The following is a 13,036-nucleotide window of genomic DNA, read 5'->3' as shown; positions in this document are numbered from 1 at the left end:
AATGCCAAGAGTGTGCAAAGCAGTAATCAAAGCAAAAGGTGGCTACTTTGAAGAACCTAGAATATGACATATTTTCAGTTGTTTCACACTTGTTTGTTATGTATATAATTCCACATGTGTTAATTCATAGTTTTGATGCCTTCATAGTCATGAAAATAAAGAAAACTCTTTGAATGAAAAGGTGTGTCCAAACTTTTGGTCTGTACTGTACATGTATTATATACCTTCCGCCTGGGTGAATTGTAGAAGAAACAGCGGTGTGCACAACAGAGTTCCTAATAGCTATGAGGACACCCCGCTTTTTCCTATTACTATGAGCCTGCAGGATGACAGGGAAACAACAATGTCTTATTATGCCCGCATCAGTGGCAACTATGTGCGTCTCCTGGGCACAGAAAAATCACACTTGAGCCTCCTTACACATCAGGCTGCACTTGTATGGGCTGTTTAGTCCCCTAACATTCAGAGAGCTTAGTTTCAGCACCATGACGGCAATAATAATGCTATAGTTGCTATGCGCACGTCTGCTGTGAAAGGGGATCCAAAGTTTTTGGTAAGTGACAGCTTATATTCAATCAATTGTATTGGCAAGACTCTACCAGAAAGAAAATTAAAACAACAAAAAGAACATATCAAGGATAACAGAGAAATCACGGTACTGACTACCAAAGAAACCGGGTAGGGTAAAAAACAAGTATAAGGCTCCATTCACACGTCCGCAAAATGTGTCCGCATCCGTTCCGCAATTTTGCGGAACGGGTGCGGACCCATTCATTCTCTATGGGGACGGAATGGATGCGGACAGCACACAGTGTGCTGTCTGCAGCCGCAATTGCGGAGCGCGGCCCCGATTTTGGGTCCGCAGCTCCGCAAAAAGATAGAGCATGTCCTATTCTTGTCCGCAGCTTGCGGACAAGAATAGGCATTTCTATGGGGGTGATGGGCTGGTGTGTTGCGGACCCGCAATTTGCGGGTCCGCAACACACCACGGACGTTTGAATGTAGCCTAAATGTGAGGCATACTAAGGTGCCTCTGTGAACTTGAGGGAAAAGTTCAACCAATTAACTCAGAGAGAGATTATGCTCAACAGCTCCTGAAGTGATTGAAGGATTCTATTACAGTCCAAAGCCTATTTTTTATATAAGCTTATATTACATCATGTTCTATACATTAATATATTACGAACGCAGGGACACGTAGCAGGTGAAAGTCCATACGAAAGCTATTACTAAGAGGTTTTTTGTTCGCATGTTATGGATAGCCTTGGACTCTGGTAAAAAGATAAGATTACGGAAATGTGTAGCTGGCTAAAAACATGTGTTACTGTTTAACTTAAACATCATGTCATTTAGGACTATATATGTCTCACGAGATCAATAAATTCTTAGAGTCATTTTGAACTGCACAGAAATGTGTCTTGCTTCATTATCACTCTCTCTGGCGTCAGATATAAGAATCAAATCAAGCTGAATACCGAAGTCTTGTACCTCAGGTACAAAATAAGGGAAAGATAAGAATATTTCCTTACAGTGATAGTCACTCTTGGGTTCTGGACCACTTCAGCGTGCTTTCTTCCTGCGTCTGCTTTCTCTCATTCCTTCAGATCCACTGCACCAGCTGCTCACACAGGTTTTGGCTCTCGTTATTTGATCTCATTGTGGTCTGCTTTTACTCATCAGTGGCCTTACCTTATCTTACATTATCCTTATGTTATTCATAGGTGCATATTTTGTTTAGCTGGGTTATATTGCATGTCCTCATCAGTGGACGTTTAGTGGATTCTGTATGTCGGTGATACTTCATTTCCACACCGACACGTTGTTTATATTGTATACAATTTTTAAATGTGTTTGTTTGTTGGTGTGTTTAATAAACTTTATATATTTTTTAATCTATGGCTATTGTTGGATGTGCATGTATAGGGTGGTTCTTTTGACTCTTCCTTGGGTCTGGCTTGTTTTGTGCTTTCCACCAGATGCCATTCACCTTCTGTCAGAAGACGCATGGAGCTCTTGGGAAGATACGAGTCATCAACAGCGATGTTTCAGGAAGCTAGTGCTGCTTTCCCCTCCTCCACTGATCTGATCACAACAAAGGAACCGTTCCTATGCACAAGAATCTTGACTGGGAACCCCCAGCGGTAAGTGATGGAATTTGCTCTCAGAGCTGATGTAATGAGAGCCAGATTCCTGCGTAGTTGTAAGGTTGCCGCTGAGAGGTCAGCAAATAACTTGACTTCATGGTATGGGGCTGGAAGAGCTTCCAGTTTCCTTGCAGACGCTAGGATTCCCTCTTTTACGTGAAAAAAGTGGATCCTTGCCAGCACGTCCCTTGGGGTATCGTCAGACAGGCGTTTTGGTCTGGCAACCCTATGTGCCCTGTCTATAATAACATCTTGCTCAGCGCTGGAGGGTAGGAGCGTCTCAATTAACTCCTGGATGTAGTCCTGGAGTTCTGCTTGCGTTACGGCTTCTGGGACCTCTCGCAAGCAGCGTTTTGGTGTCCGTCTCCAAAGTGGAATGGTCACAGAACTGATGCAAACTGATGCATTCTGAGCAGATCCTTTCTCATTCAGAATGCATTACAATGCAAACTGATCCGTTTTGGACCGCTTGTGAGAGCCCTGAACGGATATCACAAATGGAAAGCCAAAACACGAGTATGAAAGTAGACTTAGGGTCCATTCACACGTCCGCAAATGGGTCCGCATCCGTTTTGCAATATCGGGAATGGGTGCAGACCCATTCATTCTCTATGGGGCCGGAAGAGATGGGGAGAGCACACTATGTGCTTACGGGCCGCGGTTCCTCCAAAAAATAAAACATGTTCTATTCTTGTCCGCAATTGCGGACAAGAATCGACAGTTCTATGGGTGGAGCAGGCCGGGTGTATTGTGGATCCGCAATACACTACGGACGTGTGAATGGACCCTAACTGTTTCAAATAACACATGTGACTCATTCCAGTTTCATCTGGAATTTCCCGCCATGATGTCTCATAAATACATGTACTGTTGGATAAAGAAATCAGATGTTTGACCATTCAGGCTTCAGTGCAGAGTGGTTGAATATCTCCCAGCTGGAAGAGAGAATATTCACTGCAACGGAGTGAAAATTCAAGGGTGGAGTTCTGGGATCTCAGTGTGTATTTATCTCAAAGCCACCTCGGATCTGAACAAGCTTTCAGGGTCCTTATTCTACCTCCTGGCAATTGATGACATCGCCTGCAGATAAGACTTTAGCAAATTTTCACTGTTTATTTCAATTTATTTGTTATTTTTTCTTTTTTCCCATTTTTATATTCACCTTTGTCGCTCCCTTTACTGTATGCTGCCTTTGGATGAGTCAGCTCTCCTCCCTGCAATCTGGATAACGGGATCTCTCTTCATAGGACAGACCTGTCTGGGGAGATGGGACTTTGGTCATTCCAGCATCCTCTCTTCGCTCATTTAAGGCTACTTTCACACTAGCGTTCGGGGCTCCGCTTGTGAGCTCCCTTTGAAGGCTCTCACAAGCGGCCCCGAACGCATCCGTCCAGCTACCAATGCATTCTGAGTGGACGCGGATCCGCTCAGAATGCATCAGTCTGGCAGCGTTCAGCCTCCGCTCGCTCAGCAAGCGGACACCTGAACGCTGCTTGCAGCGTTCGGGTGTCCACCTGGCCGTGCGGAGGCAAGCGGATCCGTCCAGACTTACAATGTAAGTCAATGGGGACGGATCCGTTTGAAGTTGACACTATATGGCTTAATTTTCAAACGGATCCGTCCCCCATTGACTTTAAATGTAAAGTCTGGACGGATCCGTCTGAACTACTTTCACACTTAGAATTTTTTTTAAACTATAATGCAGACGGATCTGTTCTGAACGGATCCAAACGTCTGCATTATAGGAGCGGATCCGTCTGTGCAGACATCAGACGGACCCGCTCTGAACTCAAGTGTGAAAGTAGCCTTATATGGGTTTGAAAATAATTTCTCTTAATGTAAAGGGATTGAACTCCCCTTTCAAGAGATCATTGCTCTGAAAGGAGGTCCAATCCTCGCATTGTGATATCTTTATGGCACAGGAGACACACCTAATTGAGTCTGACTCCCGCAGATGCTCACATCGCATGTTTCCTCATATGTTATTTTCTCCACATATCAAGAAGGGGAAAGCAGGGGTAGCAGTGGGGGTCAGATCAACTGTGGCTTTCCGGCTGCATGAATGTATTAGGCTTTCACACGGGCGGGTTTTCTGTGAACGCATTGCACCCACACTGAATCCGGACCCATTCACTTCAATGGGGCTGTGCAGATAAGCATCACTTGTGCGTTGCGTGAAAATCGCATGTTCTATATTCAGCGTTTTTCATGCAACGCAGAAATGAATGGGGCTGCATGAAAATAGCAAGTATCCGCAAGCAAGTGCGGATGCGGTGCGATTTTCATGCATGGTTGCTAGGACATGATAGGGATGAGCAACCCTGGACCCCATTAAAGTCTATTCTCTGTATTATTTTCCCTTATAACATGGTTATAAGGGAAAATAATAACATTCTTGATACAGAATGCTTAGTAAAATGTTCCTTGAGGGGTTAAAAAAAATAAAAAATTAACTCACCTCATCCACTTGATCAAGCAGCTGGCATCGTCTTCTTTCTTCTTCTTTCAGGACCTGCAAAAGGACTTTTTGATGACGTAATCAAAGATCCTTCTATCTTCATTCAGCAGGACCTGCGCTGACCTCACCACGCGGTGAGCGCGATTACGTCATCAAAGGTCCTTTTGCAGGTCCTGAAAGAAGAAGAAAGAAGACAATGCCAGCTGTGCAATCAAGTGGATGAGGTGAGTTATATTTTTATTATTTTTTAACCCTCAATTGACATTATACTTAGCGTTCTGTATTAAAGAATGCTATTATTTTCCATTATAACCATGTTATAATAAAAAATAATAAAATCTACATAACACTAAACCCAAACTTCAGTGAAGAAGTCTGGGTTCGGGTCTGGGTACCACATTCAGTTTTTTCTCACGTGCGTGCAAAACGCACTGCACTCGTACGGAAAAAACTGAACATCGGAATGCAATAGCAGACAAAACAGACTGCAATTGCGTGCCTACTCGCGCGGGTTTCCCGCAATGCACCCTGAACGCATACAGGCCCTCACCCGCGTCACCCGTGTAAAGGGGGCATTACTGATACATCGGGTAGATGTATTGTACACCATTGCAGCCTTGTATGCTCCCAATTACAACCAGATCTCTTATCTCCGCAGATTTTTCAAGAAATTGCAGAAAATAGCTGTAGGGGCGGTAATTATAGGGGGCGACTTCAACAGTAAACTCTCACATTAATTGCTCCAGAGCGGCCAGCTCCCCTAGGCCTGAGATCCGTCAGTTGCTCAGAGAGACTTGCTACCACGACATTTGGAGATACCAACATGCTGGGAGAGAGATTTTACATTCATGTCCTCAGCACACCTATCTCAATCACGCCTAAATTTCTTTTTGTTTCCAAAGACCTATTGGTCGGAGTGTCTGAGATGGGAATTGGGAACATTACATGGTTGGATCATGCGCCTATTAGTCTAACGGTCGACACTGGTCTCCCCAGACCTCCTCTGCCTGCGTGGAGGCTCAATCTGCCTTTGCTGCGTAGTAAGGAGCGGTCGGATATGCTTATTCGTGAACTGCAAACCTTTTTTGCTCTTAATGACACCACAGAAGTCTCTGTGTCGACTCTTTGGTGCTCTCACAAGGCCTATATGAGAGGTATACTGTTAAAAGAGGCCTCCAGACTTAAAAAAGGGAGAGAACAACAACTGACCCAGATCACTAATAAACTAGCAGTTTTAGAAGCAGAACATGAGGCACGCCCGACCGCTTCACTGCAACAGCAGATATTGTTGCTTCGCACTCAGTTAAGAGCACTATTATTATATAAACATGAATATGCCATGCGGAAATTGAGAGCTAACCACTATCAAATGGGGGACAGGGCCGGTGCCCTTCTAGCTAGACGCCTTAACCGTAGAACAGCTGCCACTAAGATTGAATCGCTAACTCTAGCACAGGGATGCTCAACCTGCGGCCCTCCAGCTGTTGCAAAACTACAATTCTCAGCATTCTCTAATAGCTGTAGGCTGTCCAAGCATACTGGGAGTTGTAGTTTTATAACAGATGGAAGGCCGCAGGTTGGGCATTCCTGCTCTAGCCGATACATCTACTGTCACTCATCCCCAGCAGATAGCGGAAGCCTTGTCGTCTTATTATTCTACCTTATATAAGATAAAAGAAGATAGTCAAACTACCCAACCCACAGATGTCTCCATTGCGGCCTTTCTACAGGCTATTTCCTTACCTTCTCTATCATCTTTGGAGGTGAAGGCCCTCAATAGTCTTATTTCCCCTGAAGAAATCCAAAAAGCTATATTGGCATCTAAGCCACATAAGGCCCCAGGCCCTGATGGGTTTATGGCTGATTATTATAAAGCCTTCCACCTGGAACTGCTCCCTTATTTGACCCGATTATTCAACCAATTTTTGTGCTCTGGCCCTGTGCCTCCGGAGATGCTGGAAGTCACATGGGTCACGCTGCCAAAGCCTGGAAAACCAGCCAACACCCCGGCTAACTTCCGTGCAATATCACTGCTAAATGTCGATTTAAAACTGTTTGCTAAAGTACTTGCTACAAGTATCAACCGTGTCTTGCCATCGTTAGTGGCAATAGACTAGGTGGGCTTTGTAGCCCGACGACAGTGTAGAGATGGAACTAGGAGAATGTTGAACCTGATCCAGGTAGCAGAAATATCAAGAACCCCTCAGATCTTTGTACCCCTTGACGCGGAGAAAGCTTTTGACCGGGTCCACTGGGGTTTTCTGGAGCAGGTTCTCCGCAAGTTCGGTTTTCAGCAAAACATGCTTACTGCCATTATGGGTCTCTATTCTTTCCCCTCTGCAGTGGTGTTGGTCTCTGGCTTCCTTTCTTCCCCATTCCAAATTACTAATGGGACTAGACAGGGGTGCCCATTATCTCCCCTGGTTTTCACACTGGTGATGGAACTCCTAGCCGAACTTCTGAAGTGCTCCCCCCAAGTTGCTGGTGTTAGAGTTGGGAATCAGTCGCATGTCATCAGCTTATATTCCGATGATGTCATTCTATCATTAACAGATCCAATCAACTCCTTGGGGGCGGCTGCCTCCATTCTCCAGCAGTTCTCTGATGTATCCTATTATAAGCTAAACGTCTCCAAATCTAGCATTCTCCCCTTATATCTTCAAGATGAAGCCAGAGGTCACATCCAGCAGAGGTTTAAGTTCAAGTGGACTAATGACCATATTACCTACCTGAGAATCCTATTACCCCCTGCTATTAAAAGAGTGATCCCCCTCAACTTTAATGCTTTGGTGGACGAACTAAGAAAGGATTACCTTAAGTACTCCTCTATCTACTTGTCCTGGATCGAGAGGATAAATGCAGTAAAGATGTTAATCCTACCAAAGACTTTGTACCGCTTTTGGTGCATACCTCTAAAAATAGCCAAACACTATATACAGAAATTACAGACCTCTGTTCTACAGTTCATGTGGGGGGAGAAACGTCCTAGAGTCAATGCCTCTACCTTATATCCTCTTTTGAGGAAAGGTGGACTGGGGGTCCCAAACCTTTATAAGTATTACATTGCTAGTCTAGGAGATCAGGTCAGAGAATGGTGGCTACCTGCTAAGTGTGCAAAAATGGATCCAGATTGAGGAACATTTTGTGAAGAGGAAATCCCTGAAAACATTCCTGGCAGCTCACGTCTTAGGTAATACAAATTCCTCTCCCTTTTTGGACACAATGCATGCCTCCATCTTTGCATGGGAACACCTCTTACAAACTAGCAAATGTCTGGACCGGCGGGGAATAGACCTTCCAATCGCAGCATTGGAATAGCTACTCCCTAATCTCTCTTTTTCCATTTGGGTAGAAAAGGGTATCTCAACCATAGGCTGCTTATATAAAGATGGGAGACTCCTTGACTTTGAGTCTCTACACTATATGTTTGACCTCCCTAACAAGGTATTTTTCCAATACCTCCAGATTAAACACTATCTGTCTACCCCCTCTCTTGGGCTTCAAAATCAAAGGTCTTGTAAAACTCTTTGGGGATAGTGTCCCTTCAACCTTTAGCTTATCCATAATCTACTCAACTATTCTACCGACTGAGATCACGATTAAACCCACATACATGAATAGATGGGAACAAGAACTAGGTAGCGAATTCCCTCTGGAAAAATGGCTAACTGCTCTGCATTGGCCAGTAACCGCCTCCAAGTACATAAACCACGCTGAGCAAAATAGAAAGATACAAATGAGATGGTACCTGACCCCAGATCGAATAGCACACTTCTTTCCTACATACTCTCTGGTATATGCTGGCGCTTATGTGGAAGCAGAGGTTCCCCTTCCCACATATGGTGGTACTGCCCATCTGTAACGACTTTATGGAGCAGAGTCTCAGATCTGATTGAGGAGGTGACGGGCCTGATTATACCACTAACCCCAGAATTAGCTATATTAAGTATAGGACAGGACATCCTGTAACGAGGGGCCGTCGAAGTGTGCTTCCTTCGCAGCACCGCCGGCGCCCTGAGTCCTCGTCTCCATGGCAGCAGGCGAGCAACAGAGGAGCTGAGCACCTATAATGATGATCAGTGCTCAGCTGTGTTGGACTGTGCACTGTGAGTCACGTGACGCTGGCCATGTCATGTGACTCACCAACCAGGGCTATTTAAACAGGCAGCCTGCTGGCCACAGGTTGCCTGTGATTAGTCTTATTTCATTCACCAGCATATCATCTGATAGTGTTTGTTATGTTTTGAACTCGGCTCCGTATTTTGACCTGGCTCTTGCTACCTCCTGCATTTGACGTGACCTCTTGGCTTTGAACCCAAGGTGAGTTTGACTTGATCTTGCTTTTCCCCTTTGTATTGTTGTTCCTCCTGGCTCCTGACCTTGGCTTATATTGACTTTGATTAACCCCTTAGTGCCTGCCTGTCACTTTGTTGTTTTCTCCTTTATTGTATTCTTACCTTTAAGGCCCTGCATGTACTCAGATTAGGGGCCGCCGTCAAGTTGCACACCGTCGCCTAGGGCGGACTGTGCAAGTAGGCAGGGACAGAGGTGAGGGTGGAGCTCAGGGTGAGGGTGGAACTCCTCCCGTACGTGACAGAATCAGAGGCCTTACCTTCATTATGGACCCAATGTGAGTGCTTACTGATCAGGTCCATAACCTTGCTCAAATGGTGCAGGAGTTGGTGGAAAGGTTACAGCAGCAGGAATTGGTTCAGACCCCACCTGTAGCTACCTCCTCCCTGCAAAATATTGAGCCCCATGTTAGGCTGCCGGATCGTTTTCCAGGGGATCGTAGATCTTTTCTTGCATTTAGGGAAAACTGTAAATTGTACTTTCGTTTACGCCCTCATTCTTCAGGGTCTGAACAACAAAGAGTAGGGATTATTATCTCTTTGTTGCAAGGCGACCCACAAGAATGGGCATACTTCCTCCCCACGGACTCCCCTTGTCTAGCTTCAGTGGAATCGTTCTTTCAGGCCTTAGGTGTACTTTATGAAGAACCTGATAGGGCGACTGTGGCAGAATCTCAGTTGAAGTCTCTTACTCAGGGCAACAGACCAGTAGGGGAGTACTGTACCCAATTCCGCAAATGGTGTGTTCACTTTGGCTGGCTGGAATGAGCCAGCACTCAAAATGTGTCACCTCTATCTCCTTCACAAGAATCTCCGCCACCAGTGGAGGTTGCCAGGCAACTCGAATTTGAGATCTCTAGAATTTTCGATGTAAGAAAGGTCCGAAATTCTTTCCAGTATTTAGTTCATTAGAAGGGTTTCGGTCCTGAAGAGAGGGCTTGGGTACTGGCGAGTAAGATGCATGCTGCCAGATTGGTAAAAAAAATTCCATCTTGCCCATCCAGAGAAGCCCACTCCAGTCACTATGGGTCCGGTGGCCCCTCATTGAAGGGGGGGTACTGTAACGAGGGGGCGGTGACATGTGCTTCCTTCGCAGTGCCAAGCTGCGCAAGGAGAGGGTCAAGAACACAGCCTACGCCCTCGTCTCCATGGCAGCAGGCGAGCAGCAGAGGAGCCTAGCGCCGATAATGGGCTGTGTACTGTGAGTCACGTGACGCTGGCCACGTCATGTGACTCACCAGCCAGGGCTATTTAAACAGGCAGCCTGCTGGCCACAGGTTGCCTGTGATTGGTCTTATTTCATTCACCAGCATATCGTCTGTTAGTGTTTGTGTTTTGACCTCGCCTCCGTATTTTGACCTTTCTCTTGCTACCTCCTGCATTTGACGTGACCTCTTGGCTTTGACCCCAGGGTGAGTTTGACTCGAACTTGCTTTTCCCTTTTGTATTGTTGTTTCTCCTGGCTCCTGACCTCGGCTTGACTTTGATATTTGATGAACCCCTCAGTGCCTGCCTGTCACTTTGTTTGTTGTTTTCTCCTTTATTGTATTCTTACCTTTAACCCCTTAAGGACTGGGCTCATTTTCACCTTCAGGACCAGGCCATTTTTTGCAAATCTGACCAGTGTCACTTTATGTGGTGATAACTTTAAAACCCTCTGACTTATCCAGGCCATTCTGAGATTGTTTTTTCGTCACATATTGTACTTCATGACACTGGTAAAATGGAGTAAAAAAAATTCATTTTTATTTATAAAAAAAATACCAAATTTGCAAATTTCCAAGTTTCAATTTCTCTACTTCTATAATACATATTAATATAATACATAGTAATACCTCCAAAAATAGTTATTACTTTACATTTCCCATATGTCTACTTCATGTTAGGATCATTTTGGGAATTACATTTTTTTTTGGGGGGGGGGGGGGGGGGGGGGGGGACGTTACAAGGTTCAGAAGTTTAGAGGTAAATCCTGAAATTTCTCAGAAATTTTCAAAAACCAACTTTTTAAGGACCAGTTCAGGTCTGAAGTCACTTTGTGAGGCTTACATAATAGAATCCACCCAAAAATGACCCAATTTTAGAAACTACACCCCTCAAGGTATTCAAAACTGATTTTACTAACTTTGTTAACCCTTTAGGTCTTCCACAAGACTTCATGGCAAATGGACATAAAATTTAAGAATTTTGATTTTTTGGGAAAATTTTCCAATATAATCAATTTTTTCCAGGAACAAAGCAAGGGTTAACTGTCAAACAAAACTCTATATGGGTTGCCCTGATTCTGTAGAAACAACACCCCTCAAGGTATTCAAAACGGATTTTACAAACGTTGTTAACCCTTTAGGTGTTCCACAAGAATTAATGGAAAATGGAGATACAATTTCCAAATTTTACTTTTTTGGCAGTTTTTTCATTTTAAGATTTTTTTTCCAGTTACAAAGCAAGGGTTAACAGCCAAACAAAACAAAATATTTATTACCCCGATTCTGTAGTTTACAGAAACACCCCATATGTGGTCGTAAACTGCTGTACGGGCACAAAGCAGGGCCCAGAAGGAAAGGAATGCCATACGGTTTTTGGAAGGCAGATTTTGCTAGACTGTTTTTTTTGACACCATGTCCCATTTGAAGCCCCCCTGATGCACCCCTAGAGTAGAAACTCCACAAAAATGACCCCATTTTAGAAACTACGGGATAGGGTGGAAGTTTTGTTGGTAGTAGTTTAGGGTACATATGATTTTTAGTTGCTTCATATTACACTTTTTGTGAGGCAAGGTAACAAGAAATAGCTGTTTTGGCACATTTTTTTTTTTTATTTACAACATTCATCTGACAGGTTAGATCATGTGCTATTTTTATAGAGCAGGTTGTCACGGACGCGGCGATACCTAATATGTATACTATAGTTTTTGGCCGATTATCTTGGGTAGGGTATGATTTTTGCGGGATGAGATGACGGTTTGATTGGCACTACTTTGGGGTGCATATGACTTTTTGATAGCTTACTATTACACTTTTTGTGACGTAAGGTGATAAAAAATGGTTTATTTAGCATAGTTTTTATTTTTTATTGTGTTCATCTGAGGGGTTAGGTCATGTGATATTTTTATAGGGCAGGTTGATACGGACGCGGCGATACCTAATATGTATACTTTTTATTTATTTATGTAAGTTTTACACAATAACAGCTTTCTTAAAACAAAAAAAATGATGTTTTAGTGTCTCCATATTCTGAGCCATATTTATTTTATTTTTTTGGGCGATTATCTTAGGTAGGGGCTCATTTTTTGCGGGATGAGGTGACTGTTAGATTGGTACTATTTTGGTGGGCGTACGCCTTTTTTGATCGCTTGCTATTGTACTTTTTGTGATGTAAGGTGACCAAAAAATTGTTTATTTAGCACAGTTTTTATTTTTTATGGTGTTTATCTGAGGGGTTAGGTCATGTGATATGTTTATAGAGCTAGTCGATACGGACTCGACGATACCTAATATGTCTTTTCCCTATTTTTTACAATTCTTTTTTACTTTATTTTTGGAAAAGGACGCTTTTTTTTTTTTACTTGAAACTTAATTTTTTTGGTAAAACGTAAATTTTTATAAACTTTTTTTTTTCACTTTATTATTTGTCTCACTCTAGGACTTCAACATTACAGGGTCTGATCCCTGTTTCAATGCAGCACGATACATCTGTATTGTGCTATATTGAACGGTTAGTGTCTTACACTGTAAGACGCTAACAGTTGACTAGGAGACCCAGCCTGGGGGCTGGGCCTCTTAGGCTTCCGTACATGCCAGGCCCCAAGCCTTGGAATGGCTTGGGGCTGCCATGGCAACCATCGAGTCCCCACCACAGCAGCGCGGGGACCCGATGGATGAGGTGAGGGAGCGCAAACCTCCCATATGCCGCGGTTAATCCACGGGCATTGGCGTTATCGCCGATGCTGGTGGATGCAGCAGGGATCCGGCTGTCAGTAACAGCCGGATCTCTGTCGCTGATCGCGGGGGGAGGAACGACTGCAGGATAAGAACGCTCGTCCTCTAGCGCTAAGTGCCGGCTATTTAGGATGAGCATTCTCG

The 13,036-nt window shown here is 44.1% G+C and overlaps 1 protein-coding gene across 3 annotated transcripts in view; it reads right to left on the bottom strand.

The window, feature by feature from the left end:
• Positions 1-2,909: 2,909 nt before the first annotated feature.
• Positions 2,910-13,036, bottom strand: part of OXSM (3-oxoacyl-ACP synthase, mitochondrial) — a 43,776-nt gene continuing 33,649 nt past the window's right edge. For all 3 annotated transcript variants that reach the window (XM_040433160.1, XM_040433162.1, XM_040433161.1), the window contains exon 4: positions 2,910-2,931. The gene's annotated coding sequence lies outside the window, so the exon portion shown is untranslated. The remainder of the gene's footprint in view (positions 2,932-13,036) is intronic.

Source organism: Bufo bufo, chromosome 5 (genome assembly GCF_905171765.1).
Source record: "Bufo bufo chromosome 5, aBufBuf1.1, whole genome shotgun sequence".
NCBI lineage: Eukaryota > Metazoa > Chordata > Amphibia > Anura > Bufonidae > Bufo > Bufo bufo.
The sequence above is the reverse complement of the archived record's forward strand: the minus strand, read 5'-3'. Positions and strand labels throughout refer to the sequence as shown.